Below are 26,733 nucleotides of genomic sequence, written 5' to 3'. Positions count from 1 at the left end.
CGCTCACTTCTTCTTTACCCCTTGTTTAGTGATTCTTTTATTATAAAAGGGTTTTAATCATTATATTTGGTATTTTGGACTGATTTTCGTTCATTTAGACATAAAATAGAGACAAAATTACTACATTGAAAAATTGGGAAATTTTCATGTACGCGGACATGTAAGACTTTAAGGCTTTTCGCTTACTTCTTCTTTACCCCTTTTTTAGTGTTTCCTTTATTATAAAAGGGTTTTAATCTTTATATTTGGTATTTTGGACTGATTTTCGTTCATTAAGACATAAAATAGAGACAAAATTACTACATTGAAAAATTGGGAAATTTTCATGTGCGCGGACATGTAAGACTTTAAGGCTTTTCGCTCACTTCTTCTTTACCCCTTGTTTAGTGATTTCAGTATTATAAAAGCGTTTTGATCTTGTTATTTGGTATTTTGGACTGATTTTCGGTCATTTAGACATTAAATAGAGACAAAATTACTATATTGAAAAATTGGGAAATTTTCATGTACGCGGACATGTAAGACTTTAAGGCTTTTCGCTTACTTCTTCTTTACCCCTTTTTTAGTGTTTCCTTTATTATAAAAGGGTTTTAATCTTTATATTTGGTATTTTGGACTGATTTTCGTTCATTTAGACATAAAATAGAGACAAAATTACTACATTGAAAAATTGGGAAATTTTCATGTACGCGGACATGTAAGACTTTAAGGCTTTTCGCTCACTTCTTCTTTACCCCTTGTTTAGTGATTTCAGTATTATAAAAGCGTTTTAATCTTGTTATTTGGTATTTTGGACTGATTTTCGGTCATTTAGACATAAAATAGAGACAAAATTACTACATTGAAAAATTGGGAAATTTTCATGTACGCGGACATGTAAGAATTTAAGGCTTTTCGCTTACTTATTCTTTACCCCTTTTTTAGTGTTTCCTTTATTATAAAAGGGTTTTTATCTTTATATTTGGTATTTTGGACTGATTTTCGTTCATTTAGACATAAAATAGAGACAAAATTACTATATTGAAAAATTGGGAAATTTTAATGTACGCGGATATGTAAGACTTTAAGGCTTTTCGCTTACTTCTTCTTTACCCATCTTTTAGTGTTTCCTTTATTATGAAAGGATTTTAATCTTTATATTTGGTATTTTGGACTGATTTTCGTTCATTTAGACATAAAATAGAGACAAAATTACTACATTGAAAAATTGGGAAATTTTCATGTACGCGGACATGTAAGACTTTCAGGCGTTTCGCTTACTTCTTCTTTACCCCTTGTTTAGTGATTCCTGTATTATAAAAGGGTTTTAATCTTTATATTTGGTATTTTGGACTGATTTTCGTTCATTTAGACATAAAATAGAGACAAAATTACTACATTGAAAAATTGGGAAATCTTCATGTACGCGGACATGTAAGACTTTAAGGCTTTTCGCTCACTTCTTCTTTACCCCTTGTTTAGTGATTTCAGTATTATAAAAGCGTTTTAATCTTGTTATTTGGTATTTTGGACTGATTTTCGGTCATTTAGACATTAAATAGAGACAAAATTACTATATTGAAAAATTGGGAAATTTTCATGTACGCGGACATGTAAGATTTAAGGCTTTTCCCTTACTTCTTCTTTACCCCTTTTTTAGTGTTTCCTTTATTATAAAAGGGATTTAATCTTTATATTTGGTATTTTGGACTGATTTTCGTTCATTTAGACATAAAATAGAGACAAAATTACTACATTGAAAAATTGGGAAATTTTCATGTGCGCGGACATGTAAGACTTTAAGGCTTTTCGCTCACTTCTTCTTTACCCCTTGTTTAGTGATTTCAGTATTATAAAAGCGTTTTAATCTTGTTATTTGGTATTTTGGACGGATTTTCGGTCATTTAGACATTAAATAGAGACAAAATTACTATATTGAAAAATTGGGAAATTTTCATGTACGCGGACATGTAAGAATTTAAGGCTTTTCGCTTACTTCTTCTTTACCCCTTTTTTAGTGTTTCCTGTATTATAAAAGGGTTTTTATCTTTATATTTGGTATTTTGGACTGATTTTCGTTCATTTAGACATAAAATAGAGACAAAATTACTACATTGAAAAATTGGGAAATTTTAATGTACGCGGATATGTAAGACTTTAAGGCTTTTCGCTTACTTCTTCTTTACCCATTTTTTAGTGTTTCCTTTATTATGAAAGGATTTTAATCTTTATATTTGGTACTTTGGACTGATTTTAGTTCATTTAGACATAAAATAGAGACAAAATTACTACATTGAAAAATTGGGAAATTTTCATGTACGCGGACATGTAAGACTTTAAGGCTTTTCGCTTACTTTTCTTTACCCCTTGTTTAGTGATTCCTGTATTATAAAAGGGTTTTAATCTTTATATTTGGTATTTTGGACTGATTTTCGTTCATTTAGACATAAAATAGAGACAAAATTACTACATTGAAAAATTGGGAAATTTTCATGTACGCGGACATGTAAGACTTTAATGCTTTTCGCTTCCTTCTTCTTTACCCCTTTTTTAGTGTTTCCTTTATTATAAAAGGGTTTTAATCTTTATATTTGGTATTTTGGACTGATTTTCGTTCATTAAGACATAAAATAGAGACAAAATTACTACATTGAAAAATTGGGAAATTTTCATGTGCGCGGACATGTAAGACTTTAAGGCTTTTCGCTCACTTCTTCTTTACCCCTTGTTTAGTGATTTCAGTATTATAAAAGCGTTTTAATCTTGTTATTTGGTATTTTGGACTGATTTTCGGTCATTTAGACATTAAATAGAGACAAAATTACTATATTGAAAAATTGGGAAATTTTCATGTACGCGGACATGTAAGACTTTAAGGCTTTTCCCTTACTTCTTCTTTACCCCTTTTTTAGTGTTTCCTTTATTATAAAAGGGTTTTAATCTTTATATTTGGTATTTTGGACTGATTTTCGTTCATTTAGACATAAAATAGAGACAAAATTACTACATTGAAAAATTGGGAAATTTTCATGTGCGCGGACATGTAAGACTTTAAGGCTTTTCGCTCACTTCTTCTTTACCCCTTGTTTAGTGATTTCAGTATTATAAAAGCGTTTTAATCTTGTTATTTGGTATTTTGGACGGATTTGCGGTCATTTAGACATAAAACAGAGACAAAATTACTATATTGAAAAATTGGGAAATTTTCATGTACGCGGACATGTAAGAATTTAAGGCTTTTCGCTTACTTCTTCTTTACCCCTTTTTTAGTGTTTCCTGTATTATAAAAGGGTTTTTATCTTTATATTTGGTATTTTGGACTGATTTTCGTTCATTTAGACATAAAATAGAGACAAAATTACTACATTGAAAAATTGGGAAATTTTAATGTACGCGGATATGTAAGACTTTAAGGCTTTTCGCTTACTTCTTCTTTACCCATTTTTTAGTGTTTCCTTTATTATGAAAGGATTTTAATCTTTATATTTGGTACTTTGGACTGATTTTCGTTCATTTAGACATAAAATAGAGACAAAATTACTACATTGAAAAATTGGGAAATTTTCATGTACGCGGACATGTAAGACTTTAAGCCTTTTCGCTTACTTTTCTTTACCCCTTGTTTAGTGATTCCTGTATTATAAAAGGGTTTTAATCTTTATATTTGGTATTTTGGACTGATTTTCGTTCATTTAGACATAAAATAGAGACAAAATTACTACATTGAAAAATTGGGAAATTTTCATGTACGCGGACATGTAAGACTTTAAGGCTTTTCGCTTACTTCTTCTTTACCCCTTTTTTAGTGTTTCCTTTATTATAAAAGGGTTTTAATCTTTATATTTGGTATTTTGGACTGATTTTCGTTCATTTAGCCGTAAAATAGAGACAAAATTACTACATTGAAAAATTGGGAAATTTTAATGTACGCGGATATGTAAGACTTTAAGGCTTTTCGCTTACTTCTTCTTTACCCATTTTTTAGTGTTTCCTTTATTATGAAAGGATTTTAATCTTTATATTTGGTACTTTGGACTGATTTTCGTTCATTTAGACATAAAATAGAGACAAAATTACTACATTGAAAAATTGGGAAATTTTCATGTACGCGGACATGTAAGACTTTAAGGCTTTTCGCTTACTTCTTCTTTACCCCTTGTTTAGTGATTCCTGTATTATAAAAGGGTTTTAATCTTTATATTTGGTATTTTGGACTGATTTTCGTTCATTTAGCCATAAAATAGAGACAAAATTACTACATTGAAAAATTGGGAAATTTTCATGTACGCGGATATGTAAGTCTTTAAGGCTTTTCGCTCACTTCTTCTTTACCCCTTGTTTAGTGATTTCAGTATTATAAAAGCGTTTTAATCTTGTTATTTGGTATTTTGGACGGATTTTCGGTCATTTAGACATAAAATAGAGACAAAATTACTACATTGAAAAATTGGGAAATTTTCATGTACGCATACATGTAAGAATTTAAGGCTTTTCGCTTACTTCTTCTTTACCCCTTTTTTAGTGTTTCCTTTATTATAAAAGGGTTTTAATCTTTATATTTGGTATTTTGGACTGATTTTCGTTCATTTAGACATAAAATAGAGACAAAATTACTACATTGAAAAATTGGGAAATTTTCATGTACGCGGACATGTAAGACTTTAAGGCTTTTCGCTTACTTTTCTTTACCCCTTGTTTAGTGATTCCTGTATTATAAAAGCGTTTTAATCTTGTTATTTGGTATTTTGGACTGATTTTCGGTCATTTAGACATTAAATAGAGACAAAATTACTATATTGAAAAATTGGGAAATTTTCATGTACGCGGACATGTAAGAATTTAAGGCTTTTCGCTTACTTCTTCTTTACCCCTTTTTTAGTGTTTCCTGTATTATAAAAGGGTTTTTATCTTTATATTTGGTATTTTGGACTGATTTTCGTTCATTTAGACATAAAATAGAGACAAAATTACTACATTGAAAAATTGGGAAATTTTAATGTACGCGGATATTTAAGACTTTAAGGCTTTTCGCTTACTTCTTCTTTACCCATTTTTTAGTGTTTCCTTTATTATGAAAGGATTTTAATCTTTATATTTGGTACTTTGGACTGATTTTCGTTCATTTAGACATAAAATAGAGACAAAATTACTACATTGAAAAATTGGGAAATTTTCATGTACGCGGACATGTAAGACTTTAAGCCTTTTCGCTTACTTTTCTTTACCCCTTGTTTAGTGATTTCTGTATTATAAAAGGGTTTTAATCTTTATATTTGGTATTTTGGACTGATTTTCGTTCATTTAGACATAAAATAGAGACAAAATTACTACATTGAAAAATTGGGAAATTTTCATGTACGCGGACATGTAAGACTTTAAAACTTTTCGCTTACTTCTTCTTTACCCCTTTTTTAGTGTTTCCTTTATTATAAAAGGGTTTTAATCTTTATATTTGGTATTTTGGACTGATTTTCGTTCATTTAGCCGTAAAATAGAGACAAAATTACTACATTGAAAAATTGGGAAATTTTAATGTACGCGGATATGTAAGACTTTAAGGCTTTTCGCTTACTTCTTCTTTACCCATTTTTTAGTGTTTCCTTTATTATGAAAGGATTTTAATCTTTATATTTGGTACTTTGGACTGATTTTCGTTCATTTAGACATAAAATAGAGACAAAATTACTACATTGAAAAATTGGGAAATTTTCATGTACGCGGACATGTAAGACTTTAAGGCTTTTCGCTTACTTCTTCTTTACCCCTTGTTTAGTGATTCCTGTATTATAAAAGGGTTTTAATCTTTATATTTGGTATTTTGGACTGATTTTCGTTCATTTAGCCATAAAATAGAGACAAAATTACTACATTGAAAAATTGGGAAATTTTCATGTACGCGGACATGTAAGACTTTAAGGCTTTTCGCTCACTTCTTCTTTACCCCTTGTTTAGTGATTTCAGTATTATAAAAGCGTTTTAATCTTGTTATTTGGTATTTTGGACGGATTTTCGGTCATTTAGACATAAAATAGAGACAAAATTACTACATTGAAAAATTGGGAAATTTTCATGTACGCATACATGTAAGAATTTAAGGCTTTTCGCTTACTTCTTCTTTACCCCTTTTTTAGTGTTTCCTTTATTATAAAAGGGTTTTAATCTTTATATTTGGTATTTTGGACTGATTTTCGTTCATTTAGACATAAAATAGAGACAAAATTACTACATTGAAAAATTGGGAAATTTTCATGTACGCGGACATGTAAGACTTTAAGACTTTTCGCTCACTTCTTCTTTACCCCTTGTTTAGTGATTCTTTTATTATAAAAGGGTTTTAATCATTATATTTGGTATTTTGGACTGATTTTCGTTCATTTAGACATAAAATAGAGACAAAATTACTACATTGAAAAATTGGGAAATTTTCATGTACGCGGACATGTAAGACTTTAAGGCTTTTCGCTTACTTCTTCTTTACCCCTTTTTTAGTGTTTCCTTTATTATAAAAGGGTTTTAATCTTTATATTTGGTATTTTGGACTGATTTTCGTTCATTAAGACATAAAATAGAGACAAAATTACTACATTGAAAAATTGGGAAATTTTCATGTGCGCGGACATGTAAGACTTTAAGGCTTTTCGCTCACTTCTTCTTTACCCCTTGTTTAGTGATTTCAGTATTATAAAAGCGTTTTGATCTTGTTATTTGGTATTTTGGACTGATTTTCGGTCATTTAGACATTAAATAGAGACAAAATTACTATATTGAAAAATTGGGAAATTTTCATGTACGCGGACATGTAAGACTTTAAGGCTTTTCGCTTACTTCTTCTTTACCCCTTTTTTAGTGTTTCCTTTATTATAAAAGGGTTTTAATCTTTATATTTGGTATTTTGGACTGATTTTCGTTCATTTAGACATAAAATAGAGACAAAATTACTACATTGAAAAATTGGGAAATTTTCATGTACGCGGACATGTAAGACTTTAAGGCTTTTCGCTCACTTCTTCTTTACCTCTTGTTTAGTGATTTCAGTATTATAAAAGCGTTTTAATCTTGTTATTTGGTATTTTGGACTGATTTTCGGTCATTTAGACATAAAATAGAGACAAAATTACTACATTGAAAAATTGGGAAATTTTCATGTACGCGGACATGTAAGAATTTAAGGCTTTTCGCTTACTTATTCTTTACCCCTTTTTTAGTGTTTCCTTTATTATAAAAGGGTTTTTATCTTTATATTTGGTATTTTGGACTGATTTTCGTTCATTTAGACATAAAATAGAGACAAAATTACTATATTGAAAAATTGGGAAATTTTAATGTACGCGGATATGTAAGACTTTAAGGCTTTTCGCTTACTTCTTCTTTACCCATTTTTTAGTGTTTCCTTTATTATGAAAGGATTTTAATCTTTATATTTGGTACTTTGGACTGATTTTCGTTCATTTAGACATAAAATAGAGACAAAATTACTACATTGAAAAATTGGGAAATTTTCATGTACGCGGACATGTAAGACTTTAAGGCTTTTCGCTTACTTCTTCTTTACCCCTTGTTTAGTGATTCCTGTATTATAAAAGGGTTTTAATCTTTATATTTGGTATTTTGGTCTGATTTTCGTTCATTTAGCTATAAAATAGAGACAAAATTACTACATTGAAAAATTGGGAAATTTTCATGTACGCGGATATGTAAGACTTTAAGGCTTTTCGCTCACTTCTTCTTTACCCCTTGTTTAGTGATTTCAGTATTATAAAAGCGTTTTAATCTTGTTATTTGGTATTTTGGACGGATTTTCGGTCATTTAGACATAAAATAGAGACAAAATTACTACATTGAAAAATTGGGAAATTTTCATGTACGCATACATGTAAGAATTTAAGGCTTTTCGCTTACTTCTTCTTTACCCCTTTTTTAGTGTTTCCTTTATTATAAAAGGGTTTTAATCTTTATATTTGGTATTTTGGACTGATTTTCGTTCATTTAGACATAAAATAGAGACAAAATTACTACATTGAAAAATTGGGAAATTTTCATGTACGCGGACATGTAAGACTTTAAGACTTTTCGCTCACTTCTTCTTTACCCCTTGTTTAGTGATTCTTTTATTATAAAAGGGTTTTAATCATTATATTTGGTATTTTGGACTGATTTTCGTTCATTTAGACATAAAATAGAGACAAAATTACTACATTGAAAAATTGGGAAATTTTCATGTACGCGGACATGTAAGACTTTAAGGCTTTTCGCTTACTTCTTCTTTACCCCTTTTTTAGTGTTTCCTTTATTATAAAAGGGTTTTAATCTTTATATTTGGTATTTTGGACTGATTTTCGTTCATTAAGACATAAAATAGAGACAAAATTACTACATTGAAAAATTGGGAAATTTTCATGTGCGCGGACATGTAAGACTTTAAGGCTTTTCGCTCACTTCTTCTTTACCCCTTGTTTAGTGATTTCAGTATTATAAAAGCGTTTTGATCTTGTTATTTGGTATTTTGGACTGATTTTCGGTCATTTAGACATTAAATAGAGACAAAATTACTATATTGAAAAATTGGGAAATTTTCATGTACGCGGACATGTAAGACTTTAAGGCTTTTCGCTTACTTCTTCTTTACCCCTTTTTTAGTGTTTCCTTTATTATAAAAGGGTTTTAATCTTTATATTTGGTATTTTGGACTGATTTTCGTTCATTTAGACATAAAATAGAGACAAAATTACTACATTGAAAAATTGGGAAATTTTCATGTACGCGGACATGTAAGACTTTAAGGCTTTTCGCTCACTTCTTCTTTACCCCTTGTTTAGTGATTTCAGTATTATAAAAGCGTTTTAATCTTGTTATTTGGTATTTTGGACTGATTTTCGGTCATTTAGACATAAAATAGAGACAAAATTACTACATTGAAAAATTGGGAAATTTTCATGTACGCGGACATGTAAGAATTTAAGGCTTTTCGCTTACTTATTCTTTACCCCTTTTTTAGTGTTTCCTTTATTATAAAAGGGTTTTTATCTTTATATTTGGTATTTTGGACTGATTTTCGTTCATTTAGACATAAAATAGAGACAAAATTACTATATTGAAAAATTGGGAATTTTCATGTACGCGGACATGTAAGACTTTCAGGCGTTTCGCTTACTTCTTCTTTACCCCTTGTTTAGTGATTCCTGTATTATAAAAGGGTTTTAATCTTTATATTTGGTATTTTGGACTGATTTTCGTTCATTTAGACATAAAATAGAGACAAAATTACTACATTGAAAAATTGGGAAATTTTCATGTACGCGGACATGTAAGACTTTCAGGCTTTTTGCTTACTTCTTCTTTACCCCTTGTTTAGTGATTCCTGTATTATAAAAGGGTTTTAATCTTTATATTTGGTATTTTGGACTGATTTTCTTTCATTTAGACATAAAATAGAGACAAAATTACTACATTGAAAAATTGGGAAATTTTCATGTACGCGGACATGTAAGACTTTAAGGCTTTTCGCTTCCTTCTTCTTTACCCCTTTTTTAGTGTTTCCTTTATTATAAAAGGGTTTTAATCATTATATTTGGTATTTTGGACTGATTTTCGTTCATTAAGACATAAAATAGAGACAAAATTACTACATTGAAAAATTGGGAAATTTTCATGTGCGCGGACATGTAAGACTTTAAGGCTTTTCGCTCACTTCTTCTTTACCCCTTGTTTAGTGATTTCAGTATTATAAAAGCGTTTTAATCTTGTTATTTGGTATTTTGGACTGATTTTCGGTCATTTAGACATTAAATAGAGACAAAATTACTATATTGAAAAATTGGGAAATTTTCATGTACGCGGACATGTAAGATTTAAGGCTTTTCCCTTACTTCTTCTTTACCCCTTTTTTAGTGTTTCCTTTATTATAAAAGGGTTTTAATCTTTATATTTTGTATTTTGGACTGATTTTCGTTCATTTAGACATAAAATAGAGACAAAATTACTACATTGAAAAATTGGGAAATTTTCATGTGCGCGGACATGTAAGACTTTAAGGCTTTTCGCTCACTTCTTCTTTACCCCTTGTTTAGTGATTTCAGTATTATAAAAGCGTTTTAATCTTGTTATTTGGTATTTTGGACGGATTTGCGGTCATTTAGACATAAAACAGAGACAAAATTACTATATTGAAAAATTGGGAAATTTTCATGTACGCGGACATGTAAGAATTTAAGGCTTTTCGCTTACTTCTTCTTTACCCCTTTTTTAGTGTTTCCTGTATTATAAAAGGGTTTTTATCTTTATATTTGGTATTTTGGACTGATTTTCGTTCATTTAGACATAAAATAGAGACAAAATTACTACATTGAAAAATTGGGAAATTTTAATGTACGCGGATATGTAAGACTTTAAGGCTTTTCGCTTACTTCTTCTTTACCCATTTTTTAGTGTTTCCTTTATTATGAAAGGATTTTAATCTTTATATTTGGTACTTTGGACTGATTTTCGTTCATTTAGACATAAAATAGAGACAAAATTACTACATTGAAAAATTGGGAAATTTTCATGTACGCGGACATGTAAGACTTTAAGCCTTTTCGCTTACTTTTCTTTACCCCTTGTTTAGTGATTCCTGTATTATAAAAGGGTTTTAATCTTTATATTTGGTATTTTGGACTGATTTTCGTTCATTTAGACATAAAATAGAGACAAAATTACTACATTGAAAAATTGGGAAATTTTCATGTACGCGGACATCTAAGAATTAAAGGCTTTTCGCTTACTTCTTCTTTACCCCTTTTTTAGTGTTTCCTTTATTATAAAAGGTTTTAATCTTTATATTTGGTATTTTGGACTGATTTTCGTTCATTTAGCCGTAAAATAGAGACAAAATTACTACATTGAAAAATTGGGAAATTTTAATGTACGCGGATATGTAAGACTTTAAGGCTTTTCGCTTACTTCTTCTTTACCCATTTTTTAGTGTTTCCTTTATTATGAAAGGATTTTAATCTTTATATTTGGTACTTTGGACTGATTTTCGTTCATTTAGACATAAAATAGAGACAAAATTACTACATTGAAAAATTGGGAAATTTTCATGTACGCGGACATGTAAGACTTTAAGGCTTTTCGCTTACTTCTTCTTTACCCCTTGTTTAGTGATTCCTGTATTATAAAAGGGTTTTAATCTTTATATTTGGTATTTTGGACTGATTTTCGTTCATTTAGCCATAAAATAGAGACAAAATTACTACATTGAAAAATTGGGAAATTTTCATGTACGCGGATATGTAAGACTTTAAGGCTTTTCGCTTACTTCTTCTTTACCCATTTTTTAGTGTTTCCTTTATTATGAAAGGATTTTAATCTTTATATTTGGTACTTTGGACTGATTTTCGTTCATTTAGACATAAAATAGAGACAAAATTACTACATTGAAAAATTGGGAAATTTTCATGTACGCGGACATGTAAGACTTTAAGGCTTTTCGCTTACTTTTCTTTACCCCTTGTTTAGTGATTCCTGTATTATAAAAGGGTTTTAATCTTTATATTTGGTATTTTGGACTGATTTTCGTTCATTTAGACATAAAATAGAGACAAAATTACTACATTGAAAAATTGGGAAATTTTCATGTACGCGGACATGTAAGACTTTAAGGCTTTTCGCTCACTTCTTCTTTACCCCTTGTTTAGTGATTTCAGTATTATAAAAGCGTTTTAATCTTGTTATTTGGTATTTTGGACTGATTTTCGGTCATTTAGACATAAAATAGAGACAAAATTACTACATTGAAAAATTGGGAAATTTTCATGTACGCGGACATGTAAGAATTTAAGGCTTTTCGCTTACTTCTTCTTTACCCCTTTTTTAGTGTTTCCTTTATTATAAAAGGGTTTTAATCTTTATATTTGGAATTTTGGACTGATTTTCGTTCATTTAGACATAAAGTAGAGACAAAATTACTACATTGAAAAATTGGGAAATTTTCATGTACGCGGACATGTAAGACTTTAAGGCTTTTTGCTCACTTCTTCTTTACCCCTTGTTTAGTGATTTCAGTATTATAAAAGCGTTTTAATCTTTATATTTGGTATTTTGGACTGATTTTCGTTCATTTAGCCATAAAATAGAGACAAAATTACTACATTGAAAAATTGGGAAATTTTAATGTACGCGGATATGTAAGACTTTAAGGCTTTTCGCTTACTTCTTCTTTACCCATTTTTTAGTGTTTCCTTTATTATGAAAGGATGTTAATCTTTATATTTGGTACTTTGGACTGATTTTCGTTCATTTAGACATAAAATAGAGACAAAATTACTACATTGAAAAATTGGGAAATTTTCATGTACGCGGACATGTAAGACTTTAAGGCTTTTCGCTTACTTTTCTTTACCCCTTGTTTAGTGATTCCTGTATTATAAAAGGGTTTTAATCTTTATATTTGGTATTTTGGACTGATTACGTTCATTTAGACATAAAATAGAGACAAAATTACTACATTGAAAAATTGGGAAATTTTCATGTACGCGGACATGTAAGACTTTAATGCTTTTCGCTTCCTTCTTCTTTACCCCTTTTTTAGTGTTTCCTTTATTATAAAAGGGTTTTAATCTTTATATTTGGTATTTTGGACTGATTTTCGTTCATTAAGACATAAAATAGAGACAAAATTACTACATTGAAAAATTGGGAAATTTTCATGTGCGCGGACATGTAAGACTTTAAGGCTTTTCGCTCACTTCTTCTTTACCCCTTGTTTAGTGATTTCAGTATTATAAAAGCGTTTTAATCTTGTTATTTGGTATTTTGGACTGATTTTCGGTCATTTAGACATTAAATAGAGACAAAATTACTATATTGAAAAATTGGGAAATTTTCATGTACGCGGACATGTAAGACTTTAAGGCTTTTCCCTTACTTCTTCTTTACCCCTTTTTTAGTGTTTCCTTTATTATAAAAGGGTTTTAATCTTTATATTTGGTATTTTGGACTGATTTTCGTTCATTTAGACATAAAATAGAGACAAAATTACTACATTGAAAAATTGGGAAATTTTCATGTACGCGGACATGTAAGACTTTAAGGCTTTTCGCTCACTTCTTCTTTACCCCTTGTTTAGTGATTTCAGTATTATAAAAGCGTTTTAATCTTGTTATTTGGTATTTTGGACTGATTTTCGGTCATTTAGACATAAAATAGAGACAAAATTACTACATTGAAAAATTGGGAAATTTTCATGTACGCGGACATGTAAGAATTTAAGGCTTTTCGCTTACTTCTTCTTTACCCCTTTTTTAGTGTTTCCTTTATTATAAAAGGGTTTTAATCTTTATATTTGGAATTTTGGACTGATTTTCGTTCATTTAGACATAAAGTAGAGACAAAATTACTACATTGAAAAATTGGGAAATTTTCATGTACGCGGACATGTAAGACTTTAAGGCTTTTTGCTCACTTCTTCTTTACCCCTTGTTTAGTGATTTCAGTATTATAAAAGCGTTTTAATCTTTATATTTGGTATTTTGGACTGATTTTCGTTCATTTAGCCATAAAATAGAGACAAAATTACTACATTGAAAAATTGGGAAATTTTAATGTACGCGGATATGTAAGACTTTAAGGCTTTTCGCTTACTTCTTCTTTACCCATTTTTTAGTGTTTCCTTTATTATGAAATGATGTTAATCTTTATATTTGGTACTTTGGACTGATTTTCGTTCATTTAGACATAAAATAGAGACAAAATTACTACATTGAAAAATTGGGAAATTTTCATGTACGCGGACATGTAAGACTTTAAGGCTTTTCGCTTACTTTTCTTTACCCCTTGTTTAGTGATTCCTGTATTATAAAAGGGTTTTAATCTTTATATTTGGTATTTTGGACTGATTACGTTCATTTAGACATAAAATAGAGACAAAATTACTACATTGAAAAATTGGGAAATTTTCATGTACGCGGACATGTAAGACTTTAATGCTTTTCGCTTCCTTCTTCTTTACCCCTTTTTTAGTGTTTCCTTTATTATAAAAGGGTTTTAATCTTTATATTTGGTATTTTGGACTGATTTTCGTTCATTAAGACATAAAATAGAGACAAAATTACTACATTGAAAAATTGGGAAATTTTCATGTGCGCGGACATGTAAGACTTTAAGGCTTTTCGCTCACTTCTTCTTTACCCCTTGTTTAGTGATTTCAGTATTATAAAAGCGTTTTAATCTTGTTATTTGGTATTTTGGACTGATTTTCGGTCATTTAGACATTAAATAGAGACAAAATTACTATATTGAAAAATTGGGAAATTTTCATGTACGCGGACATGTAAGACTTTAAGGCTTTTCCCTTACTTCTTCTTTACCCCTTTTTTAGTGTTTCCTTTATTATAAAAGGGTTTTAATCTTTATATTTGGTATTTTGGACTGATTTTCGTTCATTTAGACATAAAATAGAGACAAAATTACTACATTGAAAAATTGGGAAATTTTCATGTGCGCGGACATGTAAGACTTTAAGGCTTTTCGCTCACTTCTTCTTTACCCCTTGTTTAGTGATTTCAGTATTATAAAAGCGTTTTAATCTTGTTATTTGGTATTTTGGACGGATTTGCGGTCATTTAGACATAAAATAGAGACAAAATTACTATATTGAAAAATTGGGAAATTTTCATGTACGCGGACATGTAAGAATTTAAGGCTTTTCGCTTACTTCTTCTTTACCCCTTTTTTAGTGTTTCCTGTATTATAAAAGGGTTTTTATCTTTATATTTGGTATTTTGGACTGATTTTCGTTCATTTAGACATAAAATAGAGACAAAATTACTACATTGAAAAATTGGGAAATTTTAATGTACGCGGATATGTAAGACTTTAAGGCTTTTCGCTTACTTCTTCTTTACCCATTTTTTAGTGTTTCCTTTATTATGAAAGGATTTTAATCTTTATATTTGGTACTTTGGACTGATTTTCGTTCATTTAGACATAAAATAGAGACAAAATTACTACATTGAAAAATTGGGAAATTTTCATGTACGCGGACATGTAAGACTTTAAGGCTTTTCGCTTACTTTTCTTTACCCCTTGTTTAGTGATTCCTGTATTCTAAAAGGGTTTTAATCTTTATATTTGGTATTTTGGACTGATTACGTTCATTTAGACATAAAATAGAGACAAAATTACTACATTGAAAAATTGGGAAATTTTCATGTACGCGGACATCTAAGAATTTAAGGCTTTTCGCTTACTCCTTCTTTACCCCTTTTTTAGTGTTTCCTTTATTATAAAAGGGTTTTAATCTTTATATTTGGTATTTTGGACTGGTTTTCGTTCATTTAGCCGTAAAATAGAGACAAAATTACTACATTGAAAAATTGGGAAATTTTAATGTACGCGGATATGTAAGACTTTAAGGCTTTTCGCTTACTTCTTCTTTACCCATTTTTTAGTGTTTCCTTTATTATGAAAGGATTTTAATCTTTATATTTGGTACTTTGGACTGATTTTCGTTCATTTAGACATAAAATAGAGACAAAATTACTACATTGAAAAATTGGGAAATTTTCATGTACGCGGACATGTAAGACTTTAAGGCTTTTCGCTTACTTCTTCTTTACCCCTTGTTTAGTGATTCCTGTATTATAAAAGGGTTTTAATCTTTATATTTGGTATTTTGGACTGATTTTCGTTCATTTAGCCATAAAATAGAGACAAAATTACTACATTGAAAAATTGGGAAATTTTAATGTACGCGGATATGTAAGACTTTAAGGCTTTTCGCTTACTTCTTCTTTACCCATTTTTTAGTGTTTCCTTTATTATGAAAGGATTTTAATCTTTATATTTGGTACTTTGGACTGATTTTCGTTCATTTAGACATAAAATAGAGACAAAATTACTACATTGAAAAATTGGGAAATTTTCATGTACGCGGACATGTAAGACTTTAAGGCTTTTCGCTTACTTTTCTTTACCCCTTGTTTAGTGATTCCTGTATTATAAAAGGGTTTTAATCTTTATATTTGGTATTTTGGACTGATTTTCGTTCATTTAGACATAAAATAGAGACAAAATTACTACATTGAAAAATTGGGAAATTTTCATGTACGCGGACATGTAAGACTTTAAGGCTTTTCGCTCACTTCTTCTTTACCTCTTGTTTAGTGATTTCAGTATTATAAAAGCGTTTTAATCTTGTTATTTGGTATTTTGGACGGATTTGCGGTCATTTAGACATAAAATAGAGACAAAATTACTATATTGAAAAATTGGGAAATTTTCATGTACGCGGACATGTAAGAATTTAAGGCTTTTCGCTTACTTCTTCTTTACCCCTTTTTTAGTGTTTCCTGTATTATAAAAGGGTTTTTATCTTTATATTTGGTATTTTGGACTGATTTTCGTTCATTTAGACATAAAATAGAGACAAAATTACTACATTGAAAAATTGGGAAATTTTAATGTACGCGGATATGTAAGACTTTAAGGCTTTTCGCTTACTTCTTCTTTACCCATTGTTTAGTGTTTCCTTTATTATGAAAGGATTTTAATCTTTATATTTGGTACTTTGGACTGATTTTCGTTCATTTAGACATAAAATAGAGACAAAATTACTACATTGAAAAATTGGGAAATTTTCATGTACGCGGACATGTAAGACTTTAAGGCTTTTCGCTTACTTTTCTTTACCCCTTGTTTAGTGATTCCTGTATTATAAAAGGGTTTTAATCTTTATATTTGGTATTTTTGACTGATTTTCGTTCATTTAGACATAAAATAGAGACAAAATTACTACATTGAAAAATTGGGAAATTTTCATGTACGCGGACATGTAAGAATTTAAGGCTTTTCGCTTACTTCTTCTTTACCCCTTTTTTAGTGTTTCCTTTATTATAAAAGGGTTTTAATCTTTATATTTGGTATTTTGGACTGATTTTAGTTCATTTAGACATAAAATAGAGACAAAATTACTACATTGAAAAATTGGGAAATTTTAATGTACGCGGATATGTAAGACTTTAAGGCTTTTCGCTTACTTCTTCTTTACCCATTTTTTAGTGTTTCCTTTATTATGAAAGGATTTTAATCTTTATATTTGGTACTTTGGACTGATTTTCGTTCATTTAGACATAAAATAGAGACAAAATTACTACATTGAAAAATTGGGAAATTTTCATGTACGCGGACATGTAAGACTTTAAGGCTTTTCGCTTACTTTTCTTTACCCCTTGTTTAGTGATTCCTGTATTATAAAAGGGTTTTAATCTTTATATTTGGTATTTTGGACTGATTTTCGTTCATTTAGACATAAAATAGAGACAAAATTACTACATTGAAAAATTGGGAAATTTTCATGTACGCGGACATGTAAGACTTTAAGGCTTTTCGCTCACTTCTTCTTTACCTCTTGTTTAGTGATTTCAGTATTATAAAAGCGTTTTAATCTTGTTATTTGGTATTTTGGACGGATTTGCGGTCATTTAGACATAAAATAGAGACAAAATTACTATATTGAAAAATTGGGAAATTTTCATGTACGCGGACATGTAAGAATTTAAGGCTTTTCGCTTACTTCTTCTTTACCCCTTTTTTAGTGTTTCCTGTATTATAAAAGGGTTTTTATCTTTATATTTGGTATTTTGGACTGATTTTCGTTCATTTAGACATAAAATAGAGACAAAATTACTACATTGAAAAATTGGGAAATTTTAATGTACGCGGATATGTAAGACTTTAAGGCTTTTCGCTTACTTCTTCTTTACCCATTGTTTAGTGTTTCCTTTATTATGAAAGGATTTTAATCTTTATATTTGGTACTTTGGACTGATTTTCGTTCATTTAGACATAAAATAGAGACAAAATTACTACATTGAAAAATTGGGAAATTTTCATGTACGCGGACATGTAAGACTTTAAGGCTTTTCGCTTACTTTTCTTTACCCCTTGTTTAGTGATTCCTGTATTATAAAAGGGTTTTAATCTTTATATTTGGTATTTTGGACTGATTTTCGTTCATTTAGACATAAAATAGAGACAAAATTACTACATTGAAAAATTGGGAAATTTTCATGTACGCGGACATCTAAGAATTTAAGGCTTTTAGCTTACTTCTTCTTTACCCCTTTTTTAGTGTTTCCTTTATTATAAAAGGGTTTTAATCTTTATATTTGGTATTTTGGACTGATTTTCGTTCATTTAGCCGTAAAATAGAGACAAAATTACTACATTGAAAAATTGGGAAATTTTAATGTACGCGGATATGTAAGACTTTAAGGCTTTTCGCTTACTTCTTCTTTACCCATTTTTTAGTGTTTCCTTTATTATGAAAGGATTTTAATCTTTATATTTTGTACTTTGGACTGATTTTCGTTCATTTAGACATAAAATAGAGACAAAATTACTACATTGAAAAATTGGGAAATTTTCATGTACGCGGACATGTAAGACTTTAAGGCTTTTCGCTTACTTCTTCTTTACCCCTTGTTTAGTGATTCCTGTATTATAAAAGGGTTTTAATCTTTATATTTGGTATTTTGGACTGATTTTCGTTCATTTAGCCATAAAATAGAGACAAAATTACTACATTGAAAAATTGGGAAATTTTCATGTACGCGGATATGTAAGACTTTAAGGCTTTTCGCTTACTTCTTCTTTACCCATTTTTTAGTGTTTCCTTTATTATGAAAGGATTGTAATCTTTATATTTGGTACTTTGGACTGATTTTCGTTCATTTAGACATAAAATAGAGACAAAATTACTACATTGAAAAATTGGGAAATTTTCATGTACGCGGATATGTAAGACTTTAAGGCTTTTCGCTTACTTCTTCTTTACCCATTTTTTAGTGTTTCCTGTATTATAAAAGGGTTTTAATCTTTATATTTGGTATTTTGGACTGATTTTCGTTCATTTAGACATAAAATAGAGACAAAATTACTACATTGAAAAATTGGGAAATTTTCATGTACGCGGACATGTAAGACTTTAAGGCTTTTCGCTTACTTTTCTTTACCCCTTGTTTAGTGATTCCTGTATTATAAAAGGGTTTTAATCTTTATATTTGGTATTTTGGACTGATTACGTTCATTTAGACATAAAATAGAGACAAAATTACTACATTGAAAAATTGGGAAATTTTCATGTACGCGGACATCTAAGAATTTAAGGCTTTTCGCTTACTTCTTCTTTACCCCTTTTTTAGTGTTTCCTTTATTATAAAAGGGTTTTAATCTTTATATTTGGTATTTTGGACTGATTTTCGTTCATTTAGCCGTAAAATAGAGACAAAATTACTACATTGAAAAATTGGGAAATTTTCATGTACGCGGACATGTAAGACTTTAAGGCTTTTCGCTTACTTCTTCTTTACCCATTTTTTAGTGTTACCTTTATTATGAAAGGATTTTAATCTTTATATTTGGTACTTTGGACTGATTTTCGTTCATTTAGACATAAAATAGAGACAAAATTACTACATTGAAAAATTGGGAAATTTTCATGTACGCGGACATGTAAGACTTTAAGGCTTTTCGCTTACTTTTCTTTACCCCTTGTTTAGTTATTCCTGTATTATAAAAGGGTTTTAATCTTTATATTTGATATTTTGGACTGATTTTCGTTCATTTAGACATAAAATAGAGACAAAATTACTACATTGAAAAATTGGGAAATTTTCATGTACGCGGACATGTAAGACTTTAAGGCTTTTCGCTCACTTCTTCTTTACCCCTTGTTTAGTGATTTCAGTATTATAAAAGCGTTTTAATCTTGTTATTTGGTATTTTGGACTGATTTTCGGTCATTTAGACATACAATAGAGACAAAATTACTACATTGAAAAATTGGGAAATTTTCATGTACGCGGACATGTAAGAATTTAAGGCTTTTCGCTTACTTCTTCTTTACCCCTTTTTTAGTGTTTCCTTTATTATGAAAGGGTTTTAATCTTTATATTTGGAATTTTGGACTGATTTTCGTTCATTTAGACATAAAATAGAGACAAAATTACTACATTGAAAAATTGGGAAATTTTCATGTACGCGGACATGTAAGACTTTAAGGCTTTTTGCTCACTTCTTCTTTACCCCTTGTTTAGTGATTCCTTTATTATAAAAGGGTTTTAATCTTTATATTTGGAATTTTGGACTGATTTTCGTTCATTTAGACATAAAATAGAGACAAAATTACTACATTGAAAAATTGGGAAATTTTCATGTACGCGGACATGTAAGACTTTCAGGCGTTTCGCTTACTTCTTCTTTACCCCTTGTTTAGTGATTCCTATATAATAAAAGGGTTTTAATCTTTATATTTGGTATTTTGGACTGATTTTCGTTCATTTAGACATAAAATAGAGACAAAATTACTACATTGAAAAATTGGGAAATTTTCATGTACGCGGACATGTAAGACTTTAAGGCTTTTCGCTCACTTCTTCTTTACCGCTTGTTTAGTTATTTCAGTATTATAAAAGCGTTTTAATCTTTATATTTGGTATTTTGGACTGATTTTCGTTCATTTAGACATAAAATAGAGACAAAATTACTACATTGAAAAATTGGGAAATTTTCATGTACGCGGACATGTAAGAATTTAAGGCTTTTCGCTTACTTCTTCTTTACCCCTTTTTTAGTGTTTCCTTTATTATAAAAGGGTTTTAATCTTTATATTTGGTATTTTGGACTGATTTTCGTTCATTTAGACATAAAATAGAGACAAAATTACTACATTGAAAAATTGGGAAATTTTCATGTACGCGGACATCTAAGAATTTAAGGCTTTTCGCTTACTTCTTCTTTACCCCTTTTTTAGTGTTTCCTTTATTATAAAAGGGTTTTAATCTTTATATTTGGTATTTTGGACTGATTTTCGTTCATTTAGCCGTAAAATAGAGACAAAATTACTACATTGAAAAATTGGGAAATTTTCATGTACGCGGACATGTAAGACTTTCAGGCTTTTCGCTTACTTCTTCTTTACCCATTTTTTAGTGTTTCCTTTATTATGAAAGGATTTTAATCTTTATATTTGGTACTTTGGACTGATTTTCGTTCATTTAGACATAAAATAGAGACAAAATTACTACATTGAAAAATTGGGAAATTTTCATGTACGCGGACATGTAAGACTTTAAGGCTTTTCGCTTACTTTTCTTTACCCCTTGTTTAGTTATTCCTGTATTATAAAAGGGTTTTAATCTTTATATTTGGTATTTTGGACTGATTTTCGTTCATTTAGACATAAAATAGAGACAAAATTACTACATTGAAAAATTGGGAAATTTTCATGTACGCGGACATGTAAGACTTTAAGGCTTTTCGCTCACTTCTTCTTTACCCCTTGTTTAGTGATTTCAGTATTATAAAAGCGTTTTAATCTTGTTATTTGGTATTTTGGACTGATTTTCGGTCATTTAGACATACAATAGAGACAAAATTACTACATTGAAAAATTGGGAAATTTTCATGTACGCGGACATGTAAGAATTTAAGGCTTTTCGCTTACTTCTTCTTTACCCCTTTTTTAGTGTTTCCTTTATTATAAAAGGGTTTTAATCTTTATATTTGGAATTTTGGACTGATTTTCGTTCATTTAGACATAAAATAGAGACAAAATTACTACATTGAAAAATTGGGAAATTTTCATGTACGCGGACATGTAAGACTTTAAGGCTTTTTGCTCACTTCTTCTTTACCCCTTGTTTAGTGATTCCTTTATTATAAAAGGGTTTTAATCTTTATATTTGGAATTTTGGACTGATTTTCGTTCATTTAGACATAAAATAGAGACAAAATTACTTACTACATTGAAAAATTGGGAAATTTTCATGTACGCGGACATGTAAGACTTTCAGGCGTTTCGCTTACTTCTTCTTTACCCCTTGTTTAGTGATTCCTATATTATAAAAGGGTTTTAATCTTTATATTTGGTATTTTGGACTGATTTTCGTTCATTTAGACATAAAATAGAGACAAAATTACTACATTGAAAAATTGGGAAATTTTCATGTACGCGGACATGTAAGACTTTAAGGCTTTTCGCTCACTTCTTCTTTACCGCTTGTTTAGTTATTTCAGTATTATAAAAGCGTTTTAATCTTTATATTTGGTATTTTGGACTGATTTTCGGTCATTTAGACATAAAATAGAGACAAAATTACTACATTGAAAAATTGGGAAATTTTCATGTACGCGGACATGTAAGAATTTAAGGCTTTTCGCTTACTTCTTCTTTACCCCTTTTTTAGTGTTTCCTTTATTATAAAAGGGTTTTAATCTTTATATTTGGTATTTTGGACTGATTTTCGTTCATTTAGACATAAAATAGAGACAAAATTACTACATTGAAAAATTGGGAAATTTTAATGTACGCGGATATGTAAGACTTTAAGGCTTTTCGCTTACTTCTTCTTTACCCCTTGTTTAGTGATTCCTGTATTATAAAAGGGTTTTAATCTTTATATGTGGTATTTTGGACTGATTTTCGTTCATTTAGACATAAAATAGAGACAAAATTACGACATTGAAAAATTGGGAAATTTTCATGTACGCGGACATGTAAGACTTTCAGGCTTTTCGCTCACTTCTTCTTTACCCCTTGTTTAGTGATTCCTGTATTATAAAAGGGTTTTAATCTTTATATTTGGTATTTTGGACTGATTTTCGTTCATTTAGACATGAAATAGAGACAAAATTACTACATTGAAAAATTGGGAAATTTTCATGTACGCGGACATGTAAGACTTTAAGGCTTTTCGCTCACTTCTTCTTTACCGCTTGTTTAGTTATTTCAGTATTATAAAAGCGTTTTAATCTTTATATTTGGTATTTTGGACTGATTTTCGGTCATTTTGACATAAAATAGAGACAAAATTACTACATTGAAAAATTGGGAAATTTTCATGTACGCGGACATCTAAGAATTTAAGGCTTTTCGCTTACTTCTTCTTTACCCCTTTTTTAGTGTTTCCTTTATTATAAAAGGGTTTTAATCTTTATATTTGGTATTTTGGACTGATTTTCGTTCATTTAGCCGTAAAATAGAGACAAAATTACTACATTGAAAAATTGGGAAATTTTCATACACGCGGACATGTAAGAATTTAAGGCTTTTCGCTTACTTCTTCTTTACCCCTTTTTTAGTGTTTCCTTTATTATAAAAGGGTTTTAATCTTTATATTTTGAATTTTGGACTGATTTTCGTTCATTTAGACATAAAATAGAGACAAAATTACTACATTGAAAAATTGGGAAATTTTCATGTACGCGGACATGTAAGACTTAAAGGCTTTTTGCTCACTTCTTCTTTACCCCTTGTTTAGTGATTCCTTTATTATAAAAGGGTTTTAATCTTTATATTTGGAATTTTGGACTGATTTTCGTTCATTTAGACATAAAATAGAGACAAAATTACTACATTGAAAAATTGGGAAATTTTCATGTACGCGGACATGTAAGACTTTCAGGCGTTTCGCTTACTTCTTCTTTACCCCTTGTTTAGTGATTCCTATATTATAAAAGGGTTTTAATCTTTATATTTGGTATTTTGGACTGATTTTCGTTCATTTAGACATAAAATAGAGACAAAATTACTACATTGAAAAATTGGGAAATTTTCATGTACGCGGACATGTAAGACTTTAAGGCTTTTCGCTCACTTCTTCTTTACCCCTTGTTTAGTGATTTCAGTATTATAAAAGCGTTTTAATCTTGTTATTTGGTATTTTGGACTGATTTTCGGTCATTTAGACATACAATAGAGACAAAATTACTACATTGAAAAATTGGGAAATTTTCATGTACGCGGACATGTAAGAATTTAAGGCTTTTCGCTTACTTCTTCTTTACCCCTTTTTTAGTGTTTCCTTTATTATGAAAGGGTTTTAATCTTTATATTTGGAATTTTGGACTGATTTTCGTTCATTTAGACATAAAATAGAGACAAAATTACTACATTGAAAAATTGGGAAATTTTCATGTACGCGGACATGTAAGACTTTAAGGCTTTTTGCTCACTTCTTCTTTACCCCTTGTTTAGTGATTCCTTTATTATAAAAGGGTTTTAATCTTTATATTTGGAATTTTGGACTGATTTTCGTTCATTTAGACATAAAATAGAGACAAAATTACTACATTGAAAAATTGGGAAATTTTCATGTACGCGGACATGTAAGACTTTCAGGCGTTTCGCTTACTTCTTCTTTACCCCTTGTTTAGTGATTCCTATATAATAAAAGGGTTTTAATCTTTATATTTGGTATTTTGGACTGATTTTCGTTCATTTAGACATAAAATAGAGACAAAATTACTACATTGAAAAATTGGGAAATTTTCATGTACGCGGACATGTAAGACTTTAAGGCTTTTCGCTCACTTCTTCTTTACCGCTTGTTTAGTTATTTCAGTATTATAAAAGCGTTTTAATCTTTATATTTGGTATTTTGGACTGATTTTCGTTCATTTAGACATAAAATAGAGACAAAATTACTACATTGAAAAATTGGGAAATTTTCATGTACGCGGACATGTAAGAATTTAAGGCTTTTCGCTTACTTCTTCTTTACCCCTTTTTTAGTGTTTCCTTTATTATAAAAGGGTTTTAATCTTTATATTTGGTATTTTGGACTGATTTTCGTTCATTTAGACATAAAATAGAGACAAAATTACTACATTGAAAAATTGGGAAATTTTCATGTACGCGGACATCTAAGAATTTAAGGCTTTTCGCTTACTTCTTCTTTACCCCTTTTTTAGTGTTTCCTTTATTATAAAAGGGTTTTAATCTTTATATTTGGTATTTTGGACTGATTTTCGTTCATTTAGCCGTAAAATAGAGACAAAATTACTACATTGAAAAATTGGGAAATTTTCATGTACGCGGACATGTAAGACTTTCAGGCTTTTCGCTTACTTCTTCTTTACCCATTTTTTAGTGTTTCCTTTATTATGAAAGGATTTTAATCTTTATATTTGGTACTTTGGACTGATTTTCGTTCATTTAGACATAAAATAGAGACAAAATTACTACATTGAAAAATTGGGAAATTTTCATGTACGCGGACATGTAAGACTTTAAGGCTTTTCGCTTACTTTTCTTTACCCCTTGTTTAGTTATTCCTGTATTATAAAAGGGTTTTAATCTTTATATTTGGTATTTTGGACTGATTTTCGTTCATTTAGACATAAAATAGAGACAAAATTACTACATTGAAAAATTGGGAAATTTTCATGTACGCGGACATGTAAGACTTTAAGGCTTTTCGCTCACTTCTTCTTTACCCCCTGTTTAGTGATTTCAGTATTATAAAAGCGTTTTAATCTTGTTATTTGGTATTTTGGACTGATTTTCGGTCATTTAGACATACAATAGAGACAAAATTACTACATTGAAAAATTGGGAAATTTTCATGTACGCGGACATGTAAGAATTTAAGGCTTTTCGCTTACTTCTTCTTTACCCCTTTTTTAGTGTTTCCTTTATTATAAAAGGGTTTTAATCTTTATATTTGGAATTTTGGACTGATTTTCGTTCATTTAGACATAAAATAGAGACAAAATTACTACATTGAAAAATTGGGAAATTTTCATGTACGCGGACATGTAAGACTTTAAGGCTTTTTGCTCACTTCTTCTTTACCCCTTGTTTAGTGATTCCTTTATTATAAAAGGGTTTTAATCTTTATATTTGGAATTTTGGACTGATTTTCGTTCATTTAGACATAAAATAGAGACAAAATTACTTACTACATTGAAAAATTGGGAAATTTTCATGTACGCGGACATGTAAGACTTTCAGGCGTTTCGCTTACTTCTTCTTTACCCCTTGTTTAGTGATTCCTATATTATAAAAGGGTTTTAATCTTTATATTTGGTATTTTGGACTGATTTTCGTTCATTTAGACATAAAATAGAGACAAAATTACTACATTGAAAAATTGGGAAATTTTCATGTACGCGGACATGTAAGACTTTAAGGCTTTTCGCTCACTTCTTCTTTACCGCTTGTTTAGTTATTTCAGTATTATAAAAGCGTTTTAATCTTTATATTTGGTATTTTGGACTGATTTTCGGTCATTTAGACATAAAATAGAGACAAAATTACTACATTGAAAAATTGGGAAATTTTCATGTACGCGGACATGTAAGAATTTAAGGCTTTTCGCTTACTTCTTCTTTACCCCTTTTTTAGTGTTTCCTTTATTATAAAAGGGTTTTAATCTTTATATTTGGTATTTTGGACTGATTTTCGTTCATTTAGACATAAAATAGAGACAAAATTACTACATTGAAAAATTGGGAAATTTTAATGTACGCGGATATGTAAGACTTTAAGGCTTTTCGCTTACTTCTTCTTTACCCCTTGTTTAGTGATTCCTGTATTATAAAAGGGTTTTAATCTTTATATGTGGTATTTTGGACTGATTTTCGTTCATTTAGACATAAAATAGAGACAAAATTACGACATTGAAAAATTGGGAAATTTTCATGTACGCGGACATGTAAGACTTTCAGGCTTTTCGCTCACTTCTTCTTTACCCCTTGTTTAGTGATTCCTGTATTATAAAAGGGTTTTAATCTTTATATTTGGTATTTTGGACTGATTTTCGTTCATTTAGACATGAAATAGAGACAAAATTACTACATTGAAAAATTGGGAAATTTTCATGTACGCGGACATGTAAGACTTTAAGGCTTTTCGCTCACTTCTTCTTTACCGCTTGTTTAGTTATTTCAGTATTATAAAAGCGTTTTAATCTTTATATTTGGTATTTTGGA

The sequence above is a fragment of the Euprymna scolopes genome, chromosome 20 (assembly GCF_053919585.1).
Source record: "Euprymna scolopes isolate OS-2025 chromosome 20, ASM5391958v1, whole genome shotgun sequence".
NCBI lineage: Eukaryota > Metazoa > Mollusca > Cephalopoda > Sepiida > Sepiolidae > Euprymna > Euprymna scolopes.
Note: the sequence above shows the minus strand (reverse complement) of the source record.